Raw genomic sequence first — 13,448 nt, 5'->3', positions numbered from 1 at the left:
TTCCTTAAATTACAGTAACCTCCCCAGTTACATTTAGCTGCAGATCATAATGACAGTTTCATCACCAGCAGCTTTACATCAACGACAATTTCATCAAATTTCACCACCAGTACAGAGGTCTAGCACAAAGGACCACCATACTAAATAAAAGCCAGTTGAAGTAAAAACATCTTTAAAGGTAAAGGTTTCCCTTGCCCGAAAGCCAGTCAAATCTGACTCTGGGGGTAGTGCTCATTTCCATTTCTATGCCGAAGAGCCAGTGCTGTCCAAAGACTTCTCCGTGGTCATGTGGCCGGCGTGACTAAAAAGCAAGGCGCACGGAATGCTGTTACCTTTCCACCGAAGCGGTACCTATTTATCTATTTGCAATGTCTTGCTTTCGAACTGCTGCTTACATGTTCTTGTATTGTGAGAAAGGGAGAAAAGTACCTCTTTCTTTACCTGCTCTTTCCCATGCATAATCTTATAAACCTCGATCATGTCACCCCTCAGCGCTTTAACCTTTCCTCATAGGGAAAGTGTTCCAACCCTTTTATCATTCGAGTTGCCCTTTTCTGCACTTTTTCCAAAGCTATAATATCCTTTTTAAGGTGTGGTGCCCAGAACTGCACACAGTATTCCAAATGAGGTCTCACCATTGATTTATATAGGGGCATTATTATATTGGCTGATCTGTTTTCAATACCCTTCCTAATAATCCCCAGCATAGCATTGGCCTTCTTTATTGCAGTCACACACTGTCTCGACATTTTCAGTGAGTTATCCACTACAACTCCAAGATCTCTCTCTTGCTCAGTCTCTGCCAGTTCAGACCCCATCAATGTGTATTTATATTTAGGATTTTTGGCTCCAATGTGCATCACCTTGCACTTGGCCACATTGAACCCCATTTGCCATGTTGACGCCCACTTGCCCATCCTTGACAGATCCCCTTGGAGTGCCTCACAATCCTCACTGGTTTTCACCACCCTGAACAACTTTGTATCATCCGCAAATTTAGCCACTTCACTGCTTACTCCCATCTCCAAATCATTAATGAACAAGTTAAAAAGCAGTGGACCAAGTACTGATCCCTGCGGTACCCCACTGCTTACCACCCTCCACTGAGAAAATTGCCCACCTACACTCACTCTCTGTTTTCTATGAACTAGCCAGTTTTTGATCCATAAAAGGACTTGTCCTTCTATCCCATGATTTTTGAGCTTACTTAGGAGCCTTTGATGAGGAACTTTATCAAAAGCTTTCTGGAAGTCAAGGTAAATAATATCTATTGGATCCCCCTTGTCCACATGTTTGTTCACCCCCTCAAAGAACACTAACAGGTTAGTGAGACAAGATCTTCCCTTACAGAAACCGTGCTGAGTCTGCCTCAATAGGTTTTGTTCATCTATGTGCCTACTAATTCTTTCCTTAATAATGGTTTCCACCAATTTACCCGGTATCGACGTCAGACTGACTGGCCTGTAATTTCCCGGATCTCCTCTGGAACCCTTTTTAAAGATGGGAGTGACATTAGCTACCTTCCAATCCTCAGGAATGGAGGCAGATTTTAAGGAAAGATTACATATCTTTGTCAGGAGATCTACAAGTTCACATTTGAGTTCTTTCAGAACTCTCGGATGTATGCCATCTGGGCCTGGTGATTTTTCAGTTTTTAAGTTGTCTATCAGTTTTAGGACCTCCTCTCTCGTCACCTCAATCTGACTCAGGTCTTTCAACACCCCTCCTGAAATCAGTGGTTCTGGAGTGGGCAAGCACTTCTCATCTTCCACAGTGAAGACGGAGGCAAAAAATGCATTTAGCTTCTCAGCCATTTCCCTATCATCCTTCAATACTCCTTTTACCCCTTGGTCGTCCAAGGGCCCCACTGCCTCCCTGGCTGGTTTCCTGTTTCTAATGTATTTGAAGAAAGTTTTATTGTTGGTTTTTACGTTTTTTGCTATATGCTCCTCATATTCCCTTTTTGCCTGCCTGACCTCAGACTTGCATTTTATTTGCCATAGCCTGTGTTCCGTTTTATCAGCCTCACTGTGACTAGCTTTCCACTGCTTAAAGGAATTCTTTTTACTTTTTACAGCCTCCATTACTCTGTTTGTTAACCATGCAGGCTTTTTCCTATACCTGTTTGTGCCTTTCCTAACCTGCGGAATATATATTTTTTGAGCTTCTAGGATCGTAGTTTTAAATAGATCCCAAGCTTCCCCAATTGTTTTGACCCTTTCTACTTTTCCTTTCAGTTTCCTCCCCACGTGTCCCCTCATATCAGAGAAATTACCCCTTTTAAAGTTAAAAATGGTTGTGTGAGTCTTTTTGGCCAATTCTCTATTTGTACAAATGATGAACTCAACAACATTATGATCACTGTTTCCAAGCGGTGCAATCACTTTTACATCTCTCACCAGGTCTTGAGTGTTACTTAGGACCAAATCAAGGATCGCCTCTCCCCTGGTAGGTTCCGTGACCATCTGCTCCATAGCACAGTCATTTAGAGTGTCTAGAAACTCAATCTCTTTTTCCCGGCTAGAACACATATTGACCCAATCAATGTGTGGGTAGTTAAAATCACCTATTATTACACAGTGTTTTTGTCTAGTTGCTATCTTTAAGGCATTCATCATTTTATAATCCTCCTCTATCTTTTGATCTGGTGGGCGATAACAAACTCCCAGTGTTAAGTTTCCTTTTGGCCCCCCTATTTCAACCCATAGAACTTCCAGAAGCGAATCCAATTCACTTAGCCTCTCAATCTTTCTAGACTTTATACCCTCTCTGACATACAGAGCTACCCCACCTCCAACCCTTCCCCCCCTATCCTTCCGATATAATATATAACCGGGAATCACTGTGTCCCACTGATTTTCCTCATCCCACCAAGTTTCAGAAATACCCACAATGTCTATTTTTCCCTCCCTCACCAAGCACTCCAACTCCCCGATTTTACCTCGGACACTTCTAGCATTTGTATAGAAACAGCTGTAATTTCCCTTACAAGTTAAGCCTGCATCCTTCCTCTTGCTATCTCGAGTCGTTGTCCGGCAGTCCATGTCACCAGCCATGGCCTCTGTGGACAATTTCAATCCACCTCCCTGTAGAAAAGCAACCGGTACCCCCTCACCTCTCTCAGATGAGCCAACCCGAACCAGAGACTTTTCATCTCCTGTCGGCTTTCCCCCAATATTCAGTTTAAAAGCTGCTCTGCCACCTTTTTGATTTTAAGTGCCAGCAGCCTGGCACTTAAAATCAAAAAGGTGATCAAGTGGTCAAGAAGTATATAAATTGTGCTGGAAAAAACCTGGGGCTGAAAATAATAATAAATAATAATTAGGCTGAAAATAAAATTAAATATATGGGTGTATGTATCTAAACAGGTTTACCTGATGGTTAAAACAAATGTTGGTCCTGTTTCATCTAAAATTAAAAGTCCATGAATTTTATACTATGGGGACCAGTGAATTCAGTCCAAATAAATATTCTGCCCTGTTTGATGTATGTTTTACTTGATGGACCCTCACTGGTCTGATCCAGCAGGGCTCTTCTGATGTTCTTTCTCCCCAATAATTTTTAATTTAAATATAAACAAGTAACATATTAATAAAAATAACAAAGTCCTAATGACTTACAACAACTCAGAGAAAAGTTATTTGCCAGCTGGAAAACAAATACATTAGAATGAATACAAACAACCGTGCCTTGAATATTCAGATGTTCTTATGAAGGCCTTGGCCTCTAAGTCCTGTTGTTGGCCTTCAATAGGAACTAACTGGCCACCGTGTGAGACAGGATGCTGGACCACTGGTCTGATCCAGCAGGGCTCTTCTTATGTCCTTATGAAGTCCTTGGCCTCTATGCCCTGTTGTTGGCCTTCCAGAGGAACTGGTTGGCCACTGTGTGAGACAGAATGCTGGTGAACCACTGGTCTGATCCAGCAGGGCTCTTATGTTCTTATGAAGGCCTCGGCTTCTATGCCCTGTTGTTGGCCATCTAGAGGAACTGGTTAGCCACTGTGTGAGAGAGGATGCTGGTGGACCATTGCTCTGATCCAGCAGGGCTCTTCTGATGTTCTTATAAAGGCCTCGGTCTCTATGCCCTGTTGTTGGCCCTCAATAGGAACTAATTGGCCACTGTGTGAGACAGGATGCTGGACTAGATGGACCACTGGTCTGATACAGCAGGGCTCTTCTTATATTCTTACTAGCCTGATACCCCTGCTTCGCTACAATATTTAAGTTCCGTAAATCCAGTTATAATACTGATGATGTGAAGTTTTAGATGTAACATTTGTTGTATGAATTCTAATGGAGAAGATTGTAGGGTAAAAAATGAAGTGAAACATATGTACTGTTTTTTTCTCTGCTGAAGGACATCTCTGTAGACCACATTGGTGGTTCTGCCCTCAGGTGCTAGGATCACCAGGCTGCTTGGTGAGCTCACTCTGGAGCAGACCACATAGAACTATCCATGTGAGAAGCATTAGTCTGTTAAGTCAATTTCTGCCACCTTCAGTGTCTGTGGACCATTGCTCTGATCCAGCAGGGCTCTTCTGATGTTCTTATAAAGGCCTCGGTCTCTATGCCCTGTTGTTGGCCCTCAATAGGAACTAATTGGCCACTGTGTGAGACAGGATGCTGGACTAGATGGACCACTGGTCTGATACAGCAGGGTTCTTCTTATATTCTTACTAGCCTGATACCCCTGCTTCGCTACAATATTTAAGTTCCGTAAATCCAGTTATAATACTGATGATGTGAAGTTTTAGATGTAACATTTGTTGTATGAATTCTAATGGAGAAGATTGTAGGGTAAAAAATGAAGTGAAACATATGTACTGTTTTTTTCTCTGCTGAAGGACATCTCTGTAGACCACATTGGTGGTTCTGCCCTCAGGTGCTAGGATCACCAGGCTGCTTGGTGAGCTCACTCTGGAGCAGACCACATAGAACTATCCATGTGAGAAGCATTAGTCTGTTAAGTCAATTCCTGCCACCTTCAGTGTCTGGCCTTGGGACTTGTTGATGGTCATAGCAAAGTAGTTTCTTTTGACTGTTTTTACCTCAGAACATTTAGATTCACAGCTGAGCAATCAGATAGAGGTGGGTAGTGGTGTGCCCACTCCCTTACGGGTGGTTCCCAATTTCTCTACTTGCTGAAGCTTTCGAATCGCTGTCAAGGGTTGGAAGGGGTGGAGCTGTTGTGGAGGCTTGCTCAGCACTGCTTAGCACTGCTTAAGCTTAGCTTTGCCTTAGCACTGCTGCAGGCCCAGCCTCCCAGATGCCATTAAACAAACCCCCCCCCCTTACACCAGACAGGCGGCTGTTTGTCAGGTATAGGAGCAGGGCCAGCATACTTTAATCCATCAAGGAGGCCGCCCCAGTAGGATCACCTTAGCAATGCTGCTGTCAGGCAGTTGTCTGTCAGGTGTAGCAGGGGTAGTGTGTCTGAAGGCATTGGGGAGGTTGGGACAGCAGGATTCCTAAGGTGATGCTGCTTGGGCAGCCTCCCCAATGGCTTTCAGTGCTCTGCCCTGCTCCTGCACCTGACAGACAAATGCCTGTCAAGTGGAGGAGGGGTGGGTGGGAGTGTGTCTAAAGTCATTGGGAAGGCTGGCCCAGCAGCACTGCTAAGATGTTTCTGCTCTGGTGGCCTCCCTGATGGATTAAAGTACCCTGGCCCTACTCCTACACCTGACAGGCCTGTCTGGTGTTGGGGGGGAATGTGTTTAAAGGCATTGGGGAGGCTGGGCAGCAGCAGTGCTAAGGCAATCCTGCTGAGCAAGCAGCGGTGGAAAATGGCCAGTAAAATCAATAAAAGTCAGTTTTTTCCATCTTGGTCAGTAATTTGTCAGGTTTTTTAAAAAATTGGTCAATAAAGTAAGTATTTCTTTGATTTTTGTGAATGCAATTTGTTGTTGTTTTTTGTTACTATATTTTGGGAGGAGCATGATGACTTCCCAGTGAGAAGACAGATGGTTTTCAGTTTAGTTATGAAGTACTTTAGGGACTTTGTTCCTAAGAGTAAAAGTGATTTGGTGAAATCTTCCACAAAGTATAGAAACAAAATTAACCCCTTAAAACATGAGACAATGAAAGCAGAAGTGATGTTTTGTCCCACAAGTGCCCGCTTATTTACAAAGTTCACTGGAGTGTTCCAGAAAGAAGAGCCTTTGGTGGATGTGATGCACAGTGAAATAAAAACACTCACAAGAACCATAATGGATTGTGTTTGTAAAAGTTCAGCACCATTGTCTCTTGAAGCCTTGAGTGATGAGCACTGCAAAAAACATTTCATAGCAGCTTCCGAACACCTTTTACTCCAGTCATCTTGGGCATAGTGGAGGCCAGATAATAATAATTTTTAATGAGGTCCTAGTTTTACTTTTAAAACGCTAGCTTATCAAGAGGCTGACATTAAATTGTTCAGTAATTTGTCAGTTTCTTGTCAGTATTTGGACAGTCTTTTAAAATTTTGGTCAGTAAAATCAGTATTTTTGATCCTCTGACTAGTTTCCACCTCTGAGCAAGCCTCCTCAATGGCTGTAAGCATCCCACCCCTCTCCTACACCTGACAGGCAGCTGCCTGTCCAGTGGGGGAGGGGGCGCAGTATTGCAAGCCATTGTGGAGGCTGGGTCAGCAGGATCGCTAAGGTGTTACTGCTGGGGCAGGCTCCCTGATGGCTTTAAGCACCCTGCGCCCGCTGCTGTACCTGACAGACAGCTGCCTATCAGATGTAGGAGGTGGGGGGAGCATGTTTGAAGCCATTGGGGAGGCAGGGCCAGCAGCATTGCTACACCTCACAGGTGGTTGGCCATTCCTGATTTCCTCAACTGTCATTAGCGTTCTGCAGTCTCCTGTAACTTGTTTTTTGTAACCTCAGAACACTGATCTCTGCAGCTGACCAATGAGAGAGTGGGGGGTGCAAGGAGGCAGCAGCCTGGCAGCCACATAGGAAGCAATGGGGGGAGCACATTTACCCCTTTTGACCCATTAAGGGTTGAATTTCTAAAAATCCCTTCTTAGTGAGCATCTACATCATGGTAGTAGTGCTCTCCCTGAATCTCGTACTTCTAGGTCCAGGGGTTCAACTTTCTTTTATATATATAGATGAGCACTGCTTCTAGCTTTAACTTATTCTACCAAGTCAGTTCAGGGCTGCAGACCTTTTTGTAGGTTGGTAAAATACATTGATATAAATTTGCTTGGAAGAGTATAACACTGTTTAGGATTGCTCTGTCAGACTTTAAGCTTGTAAGACATTGCTATCTAGAAAGCAAAGCAGATTTCACTTTCCAGATCCAGATATTTTATCATTCTTCATCTCCCAAGCATTTATTTGCAGACACATTGACGAGCAAACTTAACAAGGTGAATTACATTATGCAAGACTTCTCTAAGTCTGTAAATTCTGCTTACAACTTCAGAAAGGTGCTTCTCTTTGACCTTGTTGTACTAAGGTTTAAATGAAGGACACTGGCTGATAAAATTGAAATTTGAGTTTTGCATACAGTGTAAATCTTCAGTCTGGCTCAATCCAGCACAAAAGGACGTATGTCACATTCTGTGTCAAGCTTAAATTTTTTGCAATGATTCTCATGATTTGTTATATTTTAAGCACTTACAAGTTAAATACCAATTGGTTGAAAGCCAACTATAGCATTACAGTCAGTAGAAGCCTCACTTGTTGGCCCTAAATTGGTCAGCTTCTTATCTAACTCTCAACATGGCCATATCTGTGGTTACTTAAATCTGGAGACTGGAGCCATGAACAGACAAGACAGATCTTTTTACAAATCTGAAAAATGCCCCAGGTTTGCAGAAAAAAACTCACATATTTTAAAAATCTGCAAATATTGGGGGTGGGTTTAAACTTCCCCCAAATAATAGAAGTAATGCCTGCAACTTTAAGAAATGAACAGTCTCAGTGGCCATTGCTAGGCAACAGTTTCTGATTACTGGTTTCACTCAGTAAAGGGCAGGAGGAGGGGGCAGGGCCTCTTGTAGGGCTGTTTTGGCCTTTGAGGGAGGACTAGATGCCAGGACTAGCACCAACCACAGGGCAATTTGCTATCATGTGACTAGTTTTTCCACTAGTGTGAGAGAAGGACAGGTGATCTTTCTTTCCCAGTTCCCCTTCTCACTGTAGCCCTGTTCATATGGCTTTTTGTCCATGTCAATCCTATGGTATCAGGCATAGCATTTTAGGGAACCAAGCCACTGCAATTTATTTTTCATTTTATTTATTTCTCATTTTCATTTTGCTTGAGAACTGTGGTTGGGGGTTGGGAGACATAGAATAAAATGGAGACATAGAATGGTCCAATTTCATTTTGATACCTTGATGTTTAGTAGAATTAGAGCATTACAAAAATGTTAATTTTTTTAGATGTTTGTTTTACCTTCCCTCCACACAGTTCCCCTTATAGCAATGCTGTGAATTAGTGTAGACTGAGAGATTCTGGCTGAGCCAAGGTCTCCCAGTGATCTTTATGGAGGATTTGAATCCAGGTTTCCCTCGTTCTAGTTTAACACTGTAACCTCTACTTACACTTGAGCTTACTTTGGTCTCCTTAGCCCATTGTGGAATTTCTGTGGTGTGCTTTAGAACAGACACTCTTAGACTCTCACCACTGCAGAGAGGTAGGCTGTTGATACTGAATTGAAGCAGAAGCTGAATAGCTCATGTCATTTCATGGATAAGTAGGGACTTCAACCTGCATGTCCTACTCCCCACGTGACACACATCATCTGCTACACTTCATCAGTTCTGTGTGCCTAGACTTTAGGAAAAAAATTAAATTAGTTGCTGTCCTCCAAAATCAATACATGTTTTCTTAATGAAATGTACTTATTTTTAGCCAGAATTCAGAGATCCTCCTCTGCATTCAAAGCAGCTGCTTACCTTCTACAAGCAGGATCTTGTGCAGGAACTCTGGGAGAGGGAAATCAGGCTGCTTCCAGAGAGTCTCCTCTGCATGCAGAAGCATGTTTCACACACCTGAGTAAGCATATAGTCCTCAAAGCTTGCATCACTTGTGCTCAGGGCTGTATGAGCAGTGTTTGGCTCCCTCTGGCTCCGAGACTTTTATTGTTCTGATCTGTAACCTTCCAAGGACTGGGGACAGTTTTCAGTCTTTTAAAAAAAACCTGTATAATCAGAGGTCCACTTTTCTTAGTCTGGTACATAACATATATGACCAAAAAGCATTAGTTTAATTGGACAGTTTTGCATTATTGTGTAAATGTACCACTCTTGGCCTACTATTATCGGTGCATCAATAATTATGTTCAGTAAGAGGAATTTCCACCTCCTCGGAAAACAAGGAGCTTCTATCCAGAGATGTAATTTCCTCGCTCAAGTGGAAGACAGCATTAAATTTATTGACAACAAGTTCGTATCAGGGAAAGGAAGCATTTTTTCCTGTTGTCGTCATGATATATAAATACAGAATTCATTGCCACAAGATTAGGTGGAGAGAACCAAATTTAAAAAACAAAAATGATTAATTGAAAGATAGATTCAAGAACCACTAGCCATGGTAGCAAAAAAACTGAAACCCCTCTGTTTGGAGGCCGTGACAGACACAGGTGCTATGGCAGGATGTTTGCCTCCTCCGTAGTCCACATTCAGTGTGACAAAAGACCACAGTGCTTTTAGTTTGCTCAGCAGCAAGTCCTATTTAGTTGCCTCTCAAAGGCTTTTCCAGATGATCAGTTCATAGGTCAATAAATACGTGGTTGTCATTCATCTGTTGCAGGAAATCCAGATGTCTTTCTTTCCTTAAAATAGCATGTCTCTGCAATACCTCAGCAGACAAAATGTAGTGTCTTGTCATTATGAAAATGCAGTTATTCCACCAGTTATTATTTTGAATACTGCACAGAATGTAGTTATTCAAGTGGCACAGGTACCTACTGGAGAGTGTCAGTGATGCCACTGGTGATGAGCAATGCCAGGCTATGTCAGAGTGCTGTCATTTAATGAACTTTCATTTTGTACATTTGAAGCAGTAGGGGTGTTCCCTGCCACCAGCACAGCTTTTCAGACTCAGGAATCTACCTGAAATGTTTATTTACTGGCTTTTTGCCTACCTATTGTGAAAGCTGCTGCTAGACCAGTTATCCACCTCTCCTTGTGAAGAAGAAGAGGAGAAGAAGAGATTGGATTTATATCCTGCCCTTCTGTTGTGTACTGGGTTTGATGCGTAGTGAAGACAGACACTGTGATTAGCAGCTACTGGCACACAACACAACACACACAACAACAACAAATGGTCGAATGACCAACTATATACGGTCGCTGGTTGCCTCCCACAGGTCCCATTGGCGGGCTTCAACTTCCCACCACAGTTCCTATAGATGCTGACTAGGAGTCTCAGGATCCTAGTCCCCATTGTTCTTTTGGAGCCAAGCTCTGGTCACACACCGCTGGCGTCTAGTGGCAGTCAGCGGACATAACACCTTCACTACCCAAAGGTGTCTCAGAGCGGCTTTTACAAACTCCTTTCCCTTCCCCTCCCCACAACAGACACCCTGTGAGGTAGGGGGGGCTTAGAGAGCTCTTGACAGAAACTGCTGTTTTTTCAAGAACACCTCTGAAAGAACTATGGCTTGCCCAAGGTCATCCAGCAGGTTCAAGTGGAGGAGTGGGGAATTAAACCTGGTTCTCCCAGATTAGAGTCTGCGCACTTAACCACAACACCAAACTGGCTGCATGTGTTAAGTGCCGTCAATTCACAGCTTACCTTTGGCGACCCCACACAAGGGGCTTTCAAGGCAAGTGAGGAACAGAGTTGGTTTGCCACTGCCTCTCTCTGCAGTTTTCCTTGGAGGTCTCCCGTCCAGGTACTAACCAGGGCTGAACCTGCTTGGCTTCTGATTGCTGAGGAGATGGGGCTATACCATTCACCTTCCTTCCACATCCACCTCTTTTTATCTAACAAATATTGTGGTTCAGCAACTTGACTCTTCTTGTTACCAGTGCCAAGCTGGCCTCATGGTAGATTGGGGTTTCAGTAAGCATAGAAATTTATACAAATAATTTAAATCTCTCAGAAGTCCTTTATTTGGATCCTGCAAACTTTAAACTTAACCGAGAGAGAAGTTGGCCAGTTGCATGAGAGCCATTTTGGTGTATTGGTTAAGTATGTAGACTCTAGTCTGGGAAAACTGGGTTTGATTCCCCACTCCTCCACTTGCAGCTGCTGGATGACCTTGGGCAAGCCATAGTTCTGTCAGAGCTGTTCTCTCAAGAACACTTCTGGAAAGAGCTCTCTCAGCCCCACCTACCTCACAGGGTGTCTGTTGTGGGTAGGGAAATTTAAGGAGTGTGTAAGCCACTCTGAGACTGAAAGAGAAATCCTCCATGTTATATTGCATTTTATTCACGAGGCCTCCCCAATCCCTCAGCAGAGGATTCTCAGCATTTGCAGGGAGCTGATGGGAGAAGGGTAAAGTCAAAGATCCACCTCCATGAGTGGACAGCTTGTTGAATCTAAACCAATAATTCTTGGTTTTATGGTTAGAGATGTCACTTACACTGCATGAAGAACAGACCTTATTGCTTTGTGACTGTACTGCAATAGTACCGTAAATCAGAATAACAGTAAAAGTACAAAAGGACATTAGGGCACAATCTGGAGAAAGTTAAGTGTACCTAAGTTCCATTGAATTTAATGATACATAAATGTATAGCTGTGTGCTTAAATGCCACTGACTTGGCCTGCCTGACTTGCTGTGAATTGCACCCATGGGCTGGATTTATAAAATCATCCGGAAAATTATAGGACATATTTTCATTCCTGTTTTAGAAAATCTCTAATTAGTATGAATAAGGAAACTGATTAGAAAACCTAGAGCTCCACCTTGTGGGCACTGGTAACATTTGTTCAAAAGGAGTCACAAATTGTACTTCCAAAAAAATCCAAAAGATTTGCCTCAGATGTATTTCAGCTCTGATCGATATAAAAAGGCTAACATGGCAACTTCTCAGACATCACAGACATTAGCTGCCAATCACTTCTAGATTGGAAGTGATTCTTTTCAGGTGCCTGTCAGAATAGGTAGCTAAAATGTACACCCAGCAATATTAATATGTGCAGGGCTAAAAGGGGTCTAGGAGCTGCGGTGGCTCAAGTGGTTAAGATGCTGAACTGCAGGCTGTGGAAGGTCAGTAGTTCAGCAGTTCGAGACCCGGGTGCCGCAAGATGGGGTGAGCTCCCGTCTCTAGTTCCAGCTCCTGCCAACCTAGCAGTTCGAAAGCAAGAAATTGCAAGTAGATAAATAGGTACCACTTCGGTGGGAAGGTAACAGCGTTCCGTGTGCCTTGGTGTTTAGTCATGCCGGCCACATGACCACGGAAACGTCTTCAGACAGCGCTGGCTCTTCGGCTTTGAAACGGAGATGAGCACTGCAACCCGAGTCCGATTCAACTGGCTTTCGAGCAAGGGAACCTTTACCTTTACCTAAATAGGGTCTATTCCCCTGTAGACAGAAGATTTGGTTCTTGATACCTGCTAGTTTTGACCTATGTTATTTCCAATCTTTACCACCAACTGAAACAAAGCCTAAGTGCATATAATTGTAGTTGCTGCCCTTTGTTGCTTGCTACCTGGCTTCTCCCCTTCCTCTTTTTTCTCTCTGTCAAAACTGATACTGCAATTTGTCTTGGGGCCGGGACCTGTCTGCTCTGTAGATGCTACTCTGTAGAGCACCATGAATACTGGTGGCACTATGTAAATATTATTAGTAAGCTAGGAAGCCAAACAATGGCTGAATATATGTCCAGAACTCTTGTGCAGCTCCTCCTGAACAATCATACATGTTGATGCAAAGATATGGAAACTGTAGACAAACTGGCAGCTCAGAGAAAGAATTTTTTTCAGATTAACTTGCAGTCAGAAACTCATTCGGCTATTGTTTGGGATGCATTTAAAGCATTTGCCCGCGGGATTTTTATCCGCGAATCGATCAATAAGAGGAAACGTGAAAATCAAAAGTATAATCAACTAAAAAATCAGATTCAGAAAAACGAGGATAAATTGAAAATTGACCCCACTCAAAATCAACTGAAGTTTAAAATCCAAAGACTACAATCACAAAATCAACTGTTTACTTAATGAAGAATTAGCGGAAAAGATTCTCTTTGCTAAACAGAATTTTTTTGAAAACGCTAACAAGCCTACTCGTTGGCTTGCATTATAGATTAAAACAGGAAGAAGAAAGAAAACTCATAAGAACATTAAAGAACGAATTTGGAGAAGAAAAACATGCTCTTAAAGATTTGAAAGAAAATGCCAAAAGATTTTACATAAACTTATATTGTAGACAAAATATAGATCAAGAATTAATCCAAATTTTTAAAAATAATTATCCGAACATTAAGTATTAATTGTTTGTTTACAGGATTTCTAATGTGCCTTTCTTCACATGGCTTGAGAAGCATGGTGGAATGTGAA

This window comes from Gekko japonicus, unplaced genomic scaffold, assembly GCF_001447785.1.
Source record: "Gekko japonicus isolate JY-2015 unplaced genomic scaffold, Gekko_japonicus_V1.1 scaffold685, whole genome shotgun sequence".
Taxonomy (NCBI): domain Eukaryota; kingdom Metazoa; phylum Chordata; class Lepidosauria; order Squamata; family Gekkonidae; genus Gekko; species Gekko japonicus.
Note: the sequence above shows the minus strand (reverse complement) of the source record.